This window comes from Chrysochloris asiatica, unplaced genomic scaffold, assembly GCF_000296735.1.
Source record: "Chrysochloris asiatica unplaced genomic scaffold, ChrAsi1.0 scaffold00151, whole genome shotgun sequence".
Lineage (NCBI taxonomy): Eukaryota > Metazoa > Chordata > Mammalia > Afrosoricida > Chrysochloridae > Chrysochloris > Chrysochloris asiatica.
The window spans coordinates 224,178-233,314 of NW_006408669.1; the positions used below are offsets into that span (position 1 = coordinate 224,178).

Below are 9,137 nucleotides of genomic sequence, written 5' to 3' on the forward strand. Positions count from 1 at the left end.
CAATGCCATAGGGAGCATCAAAAGAAGATGGCACTCTACCCAAAGGAATTGGTTAATATTCATCCATTTCAAGAGGTACCATATAATCAAAAGCCAATGGTATTAAAGGAAAAAGACCAAGTTGCAGTAAAGGCATTGACAAAAACAGGGTCCCAGGATTTTAGAAATCACAAAATAAAGCATTCCAACAAGCTGATGCAGCTCTGGAGGTGCTCACTCAGCTATGCCAAGAAATTTGCAAGAGAGCTACCTGACCAATATACTGCAAAAGATTCATATATGTGTCCATTCCAAAGAAAGGTGACCCATGGAATACAGAAAGCATTCACTAATATCATTGATACCACATGCAAGTTAAATTCTTCTTAAGATAATTCAAAAACAGTTATAGCAATCCATTGACATGGAGCTAATGGAAATTCAAGCCAGATTCAAAAGATGAAGAGGCTTTTTCACCCACTCCCCACTCCAAGATCTGGGAGATCGCAGACAGGCTGTGCTGGGAGTGGAGGGGAAGATGGTTAGCAGGACAGAGAGTAACACTGATGACTCACTCATCAATGGACACACCTCAGCTGAAGACACCAATGGTGAAGGAATGAAAAAGCACAGTAATCATGGGTGTTGACATTGTCATGAACCATCACCTGCACGAAACCAGCTTCACAGAAGAAGGCTACAAGAATAGTACAACAAACATTACATGAAATCAATCAGAGGCAAACTTCAAGAACAGAAACCAGAAAGAGTAAAACCTTTTATGAAAGGGGCTACAAAGCAATTAAGCACATCCTGGCTAATTTCAAAAACTACCAGTCACTGGAGAAGGATATCGTGTTTGGTAAGGCATTTGGTAAGGGTCAGAGAAAAAGAGGAAGACCTCCAATGAGATGGATTGGCCAAGTGGCAGCATTGATGAACTCAAGCGTGGAAACAGTCATGAGGTTGGCCCAGGATTGGGCAGTGCTGCATTCTGCTGTGCATAAGGTCGCTATGAGTCGGTACCGACTCAATAACACCCAACAACAACAAGAAACAACAACAACCAATTCTTTATTAATGAAAACGGAAATCCAGATGGGACAGTTGCTCTGCTGGGTTATCGTGAAGATGGTGTAACCCTATATATGATTTTCTTTAAGGATGATTTAGAAATGGAAAAAATGTTAACAAATCTGGCCATTAATTTGACCTGTCACCTGTCATCCTAGCTGACTGCTGCTCATCATCTACACAACACCAGGACTTGGAAAATATGGGACTGGTGTCATCTTGGGACCTTGATTTATTTGGAGCAGAGGCAATTTTTTTTATATAAAAGAGGGGCGGGGAACTTGTGTAGTTTCTCTAAAAATAAAATGCATTTAAAGTCAAGAAAAAAAAGAGGAGAAGGAATGAAAGATATCGTTGTTAATGTGAGATGGATCTTGGCTGGAAGCAGAGAATACCAGAAATATGTTTACATGTGCTTTAATGACTAAGCAAAGACTTTCAATTGTGTGGATCATAACAAACTATGTATAACTGTGAAGAATGGGTATTTCAAGACACTTAATTGTGCTCATGAGGAACTTGCACATAGACCAAGAGGCAATCATTGAAACCAAGGGATATGGAATAGTTTAAAATCAGGAAAGGTGTGCATCAAGATTGTATCATTTCACCATACTTATCTAGTCTATATGCTGGCCAAACAATAAGAGCAGCTGGATTATATGAAGAAGAACGTGACATCAGAATTGACAACCTTGAGTGTTGGAAGTGAAAAGGACTTAAAATACTTACTGATGAAGATCAAAGACTATAGTCATCAGTGTGGATTTCAGCTTAATGTAAAGAAAATAAATATCCTCACAACTAGGTTAACAAGTACATCATAAAAAATTGAGAAAAGATTGAAAATGACAAAGACATCATTTTGCTTGGATCCATAGTCAGCATTCATGGAAGCAGCAGATAAGAAATCAAATAACATCAGGTAAACCTGCTGCAAATGACCTCTTTAAGGTGTTAAAGACCAAAGATGTCACTTTGAGGAATAAGGTGGTCCTGAATCAAGTCCTGGTATTTTAATTCACCTCACATGCATGGAAATGTTAAACAATGAATATGGAGGATCTTACTCATCAAATGCATCTGACAAGAATTGATATATTTAAATTATGGTGTTGGCAGAGAATATTGAAAATACCATGGAATGCCAGAACAAACATATCCACCTGGGAAGAAGGGGGCTAAGAATGTTCGTTGGAAGCCAGGATGGTGACATGTTGTCAGAAGAGAGCTAGTCCCTGGAGAAAGACATCATGGTTGGTAAAATGGAGGGTCAATGAAAAAGAGAAAGATCCCTAATGATATGGACTGACACAGTAGCAGCATCAATGGGCTCAAACATAAACAACTGAAAGGATGGCACATGACCAGGCAGTGCTTTGATCTGTTTCACATCAGGTTGCTATGAGTTACAATATGCTGGCTGGTACCTAAAAACAATAATTGTCAAGGTTTAGAGAAAGGGAAAAAAGTATTCAGGTGAGGCTTCCATCCCTATATATTTAAAAGTAAAGGCATAATCCAAATATAAGAAAACTATATTTTACTTTATTTTTATGCATATAAACATTTGTCAGTTGTATCATGTTTAATGATTTGTCTTCTCTTAAAAAGTTCAACTAAGATAACCCACATGGATGTTCAGATTTAATGATTCTTTTTTCATAGAACTAAACATATTTTGTAGTGACCTTGATCAGGATAAAATAGATATGAAATATGTCATATCTGATAGAAGTTGTCATTTTTGGTGTTCATGGCAAATCACTTTCTCATTGTATTTCATGATATTTATTACCTAAATTCTTTTTCAAGTGTTCATTTGGCCACACCATGGGTAAAGCACAACAGAGAGATTAAAACCATGTGTGTGTGTTTCTGTGTGTGAGAGAGAGAAAGATAAAAAAAAAGAAATTCTGATTAGTCTAAGGCATTTTAGGCATTTAATTTTTTTGAAAACATTTTTCAATTAAGAATATTTTATGAGATCCATCTAAGTAAGAGATCTTATTTTTTAACATCTTCAAAACAATGTACAGTGTTTTCCCAAGGACATAGACTACTTGGCACTAATTCACCCCTTGTATCCAGACACACTGTAGCACACAAGCCTGCTGAGTGTTGTTATTCACCTTGTAAATCTGACAGATGTGATCCCAGTGAGGTTCCACCATATTCCACAGCTGAATGGACTCCATATGTTATTGAAAAAAGAAAAAGAAAAGACAAGTAAAACAGTTGTCTGTATAAGTAATTGGAGTTGGGTTGCCATTCTCCACAGTCTGTATAGAAACTAGTCAAAGTCTTAATTATTTATTTGTTAAAAAAAAAAAAAAGAATGGGACTCAACACAATCAAAATATTTTTTATACAGGGTATTTACCCCTTTGGTTCTTCAAATTGTATTCAACATAATGATGAAGTGGCAGATTGTTGTCTTAATTGCATAACCTAAATAATTTGCTGGATTTATGAATAGGTAACAGACAGACCTAGAGTTCAAGGTAAAGGTAGAGAAATATTTAAGTCTGTTAGAGTCATTTTGCTTCCCTTTGACAGAAACCATGACTGGGAGAGAAAAGCAGTTCTGAAGGTTGCGTTTTCCATCTGTGTCTAGTAGCTCAGAAGAGGAATAATTTTAATTTTATATATCTACGAAGTTTACCCTTATTCTGATTATTAAAAAAAAAATCAGATAATGAAAGTATTTCTTACCCTGATTTATAAATTATATAGGTTACAAAAGTACCTTTTTGCATTGCTTTTATTATGACAACCCTCACTCACGGATGGATAAATGGTACAGCAATTTGATAATAGATTCACTAGCAAAGAACTTATAGGCAATCTGTTTTATGAAGCTTATTTGAATATGAAGTATTTTTATCCAGTGAAAATCAGTCTACCATCATCCACAAGTTTCATAAAAATAGAGTGGGAAACAAACATTGAATGCTATAAAAAGTAGGTAAGTTACAAATAAAAATGCAAATGAAGTGCTAAATTTCTCCAATGGGGAATTGTCTACCTGAGATTATTCTAGTAAGTGTAGCTTTTGACTTTTTTCTTTTTTAAACAATTGTATTGTTTGAGAAAGTTTTTTTCTTTTCTTTTCTTTCTTTTAAAATAAAAATCCCTTCCCTAACATTCAGTAAAACTTGACCAATAAATAACATCATGATAAATGAAGAAGAGATTGAAGTTGTTAAAGACTTTATTTTTCTTGGATCCATAATCAACACTCAAGGAAGCAGAAGTCAAGAAATCAAGTTATGTATTGCATTAGGCAAATCTGCTGTACAAGACCTTTTTGAAGTGTTCATGAACAAAGGTATCAGTTTGAGTACTAAGGTGTGCCTGACTCAAGCCATGGTATTTTCAACAGCCTCATATGCATATGAAAGTTGGACAATGAATAAGGAAGACAGGAGAATTTATATATTTCAGTTACAGTGTTGAGAAGAATATTAAAATATCATGGACTACATATAAAAAGAACAAACAAATCAGTTTTGGGAGAAATACAGTCAGAATGCTCCTCAGTAGCCAGGATGGTAAGATTTTGTCTCTCATACTTTGGGCACATTATTAGGAGGGACCAGGCCATGGAGAGGAACATCATGCTTGGTAAAGTGGTGGCTCAGTGAAAAAGAGGAAGACAGCCAATGAGGTGAATTGACACAATGGCAGCCACAAAAAGCTCAAACAACAATTCTAAGGATGGCACAGCATCAGGCAGTGTTTCATTCTATTGTGCACAGTGTTACTATGACATAGAACTGGCTAGAAGGCACCTGACAACAAACAACACCAACAATATTTGGTAAATTAATTTTGTAAATTGGTGAAAGAAACAATAATACAATTAATTTTAAGAGATAAATGGTTAAGTGCTGTGCAGATTAATCAAAAGGTCAGTGGTTCACTCCCACCAACTGATCTTAGGGAGAAAAATCTGTCAGTCTGCTTCCATAAAGACCGGAGGTGGTAGTGGTTACGTGCCCTGGAGTTGGTTCCAACTCACAGCGACCCTGTCAAGGGTTTCCAAAGCTGTAAATCTTTATGGGAGCAGAAAGCCTAATCTTTCTCCATGGAACGTCTGGTAATTTCCAACTGTTGACCTTGAGGTTAGCAGCCCGACTCATAACCACTACGCTACCAGAGCCTGTGAGCTTTTCACACACTTCTGAGAAATCTGGACCTGGATCAAGAGGCAGTTGTTCGAACAGAGCATGGGAACACTGAATGTTTTAAAATTGGGAAAGGTGTGCGACAGGGTTGTGTTCTTTCACCATACTTGTTCAATTTGTATGCTGAGCAAATAAAACGAGAGACTGGGTTCTATGAAGAAAAACGTGGCATCAGAATTGGTGGAAGACTTAACCTGTGATATGCTGATGATACAACCTTGCTTGCTGAAAGTGAATAGGACTTGAAACATATACTTATGAAGATCAAAGAGCACAGCCTTTGATATGGATTACACCTCAATGTTAAGAAAACAAAAATCTTCACCACTGGACCAATAAACAGCATTCTTATCAATGGAGAAGAGATTGAAGTTGTCAAGGACTTCATTCTTCTTGGATCAACAATCAACACTCACGGAAGCAGCAGTCAAGAGATCAGACGACTTATTGCATTGGACAAATCTGCTGCACAGGAACTTTTTAAAGTATTGAAGAGCAGAGATGTCAGCTTGAGGACTAAGGTGTGCCTGACCCAAGCCATGGTATTTTCAATAACCTCATATGGATATGAAGGCTGGACAGTGAATAAGGAAGATCATGGAAGAACTGATGCCTTTGAGTTGTGGTGTTGGAGGAGAATACTGAAAGTGCCATGGACTGCCAAAAGAACCAATAGATCTGGTTTGGAAGAAGTGCAGCCAGAGTGCTCCTTGGAGGCCAAGATGGCTAAGCTTCGTCTCTCCTACTCTGGACACATTGTCCGGAGAGAACACTTGCTGGAGAAGGATGTCATGCTGGGTAAGGTGGAGGGTCAGAGAAAAAGAGGAAGAATCCCAACGAGATGGATCAGCCAGGTGGCATCATTGATGGACTCAAGTGTGGCAGCGGTAGTGAGGTTGGCCCAGGATCGGACATTGTTTTGTTCTGCTGTGCATGGGGTTGCTGTAAGTCGGTTCCAACTCGATGGCACCTGACCACAACAACAACCAGAGCCTAGGAAACATGAAGGACAATTTTGTTCCTTCTCTGGTTCTGCTATGAGTCAGAATTGACTCAGCCATCAGTAAAGGCTTTTGTTTGTTTTTATTTTTTTTTCTTTCTTTTTAGTACAGCTTCCTGTGTTTGGCGCTGTAGGATAAGCACTGGACCACAAAGTCAGTTTGAACCACAAGGTGGGTAGTTCAAACTCACCAGCTGCTCCTCGGAAATCCTATACAGGGTCACTATGAGTTGGAATCGACTCCACAGTACTTAACAACAGCAACAACCTGTGAGTGCCGTGGTAGGATAAGCATTAGACTATTTATCTGAAGGCTGGTGGTTCACACCCACCAGTTGCTCCTCAGAAACCCCGTAGAGGATAGTTATAAGGCAGAACCAACAGCACTTAACTGCAACAAGAGCAACAACCTGTGTATGGTTGTGGGTTAGATATTAGACTGCTAACCACAAGGTCAGTGGTTAAAATCTACCAGCTTTCCCATGGGAAAAAGATGAGGTTGTCTGCCCTGTAAAGATTTGCAGGTGGTGTAATTGAATGTGTGCAGAATACTTCAGAGAAAGGTTGAGTGATGGAAAAACCACCTTCAGAATTGTGTAGATCTAGATGGAGGATATGTCAAGAAACAATAGCTTCATATTTTGATGCTTTGGTTAATAAATGTTTTCTATGATTGTGTAGCAATGCTTTGATTTACCCTCCTGTATAAATATGTGTATCACTTACATACACACAAACCTATAGATATTTCCTGACTTTAATCTAGTGATTAAAACTGTTCTGCTGAATTTAATAACAGTTAATAAAAATAATTACCCACACCATTTTTAATAGTACTTTTTAAAAAATACCTTTCACTAAAGAGTTAATGCTTTATCAGTGCTGAGTTATCACTAAAGAGTTAATACTTTAAAAGAGTTAATGCTTTATCAGTGCTGAAAATAGGAATGTCAGTGTAACTTTTGGAATAGTGCCACTTGATTAAAGCACCATACTGAAAATCGGTTCATTAGGTCTTTATAGCTACAGTATCAACCTTTCTTGTTGTTGTTGTTAGGTGCCATCAAGTCAGTACTGACTCAGAGCGACCCTATGCACAACTGAACAAAACACTGCCTGCTCCTGGGCCAACCTCACAATTGTTGCCACACTTGAGCCTTTGATGCTGCCACTTGGCCAATCCATCTTACTGAGGGTCTTCCTCTTTTTCTCTAACCCTCCACCTTACCAAACATGATATCCTTCTCCAGTGACTGGTCCCTTCTGACAATATGTCTGAAGTATAAGAGACAAAGTTTGGCCATCCTGGACTCCAAGGAGCATTCTGGCTGCACTTCTTCTAACACAGATCTGTTTATTCTTTTGGCAGCCCATGGCACTTTCAATATTCTCCTCCAACATCGTAACTCAAAAACATCAATTCTTCTACAGTCTTCCTTATTCACTGTCCAGCTTTCGCATGTATATGAGGTTATTGAAAATACCATGGCTTAACAGTCTGAAATTTCCAGTCGATTATAAACAGTTCATAAGATGTGTTAAACATATTCTCCTCAAAAGTGGGCCATTTAGAAATCATAAGCAGAGAAGACTTCCATCTAGAGAAAAGCAAACAGATGACACAGTCATTTTTAGAAGAATCATGGCATCCTAGAATACCAGGGTCAATGGAGTGTAATATGCCAGATTGCCCTATCACTCATCAGTGCTTGAATTTTCACTAATGCATGAGATCACATGCTTTTTCTATCATGTGGGTGGATACCTTAAATGAAGGCTTTCATCCACATGATAGACTTCTCGCTGCCTCCTTAGGAAATCTTACATTGTTTAAGAGTTTTAGTTTTAGAGAATAGAAGTTTTGAATAATCAAAGTACATATCTCTGCAAATGTTATTTATTACTATTCTTTGAACACTTTTAGCAATATATATTGAGAAAAGACATATATAAACTACAACTAAAGCCACTGCCATCATGTAGATTCTGACTCAGAGTTACCCTGTAGGACTCAGTAGAACTGCTCCATAGAACTTCTGATATGTCAGTCTTTCTGGAAGCAGATTGCCTCATCTTTCTTCTGTGGAGCTGCTGCTGGGTTCAAACCAGTGATCTTTCAGTAAGCAGTCCAACACTTAACCCCCTGTGCCAGCAAGTTTCCTAAAAGTTAGGTATTTTGTTTCATGCCATTGAATCAGTTCTGACCCATAATGACTCTGCATAGGATTTCTGAGGAGTGGCTTATGGGTTTGAAGCACTGATCATGCAGTTAATAGTCCAGTACCTATCCTACAGCACCATACCAGAACTCTAAAGATATGTACACATACAATTAACTAATTGATGTTTTCTTCAGTATAATATATACACTTGATTTTATCTCATTTATAATAGTTCTTGTAGTTCACTGGATCACAACACGAGATAACATATGATTGAGAGCCAATGATACTGGGAGAAAAAGTGCAAGGTGCACTGAAGGCATTGGCAAAGAACAAGTCACCAGGAATTGATGGAATATAGATTCGAATCTTTCAGTAAATTTATGCAACACTGGAGGCATGCAGTTATCTATGTAAAATATTTGGAAGACAACTGACTGGACAAGATCCATATTTGTGCTCATTCCAAAGACAGGTGACCTAATGGAATTCAGAAATCATTAGACAATATCATTAATATCACATGCAAGTAAAATTTTGTTAAAGATGATTTTGAAAATGGATGCAACCATACATTGAAAGAAATCTTTCAGAGGCTCAAACCCAGATTCAGTGGAGGACGTGGAATGAGGGATGTCATTGCTGATGTCAGATGGATTTTGGCTGAAAGCAGAGAATACCAGAAAGATGTATACACTTGTGTTTTGTTGACTATGCAAAGGTTTTCAATTG

The 9,137-nt window shown here is 37.8% G+C and overlaps 1 pseudogene; it reads left to right on the forward strand.

Annotated features, from left to right (window-relative positions):
• Nucleotides 1-517: 517 nt before the first annotated feature.
• Nucleotides 518-1,211, forward strand: LOC102829496 (annotated as a pseudogene).
• Nucleotides 1,212-9,137: the final 7,926 nt, after the last annotated feature.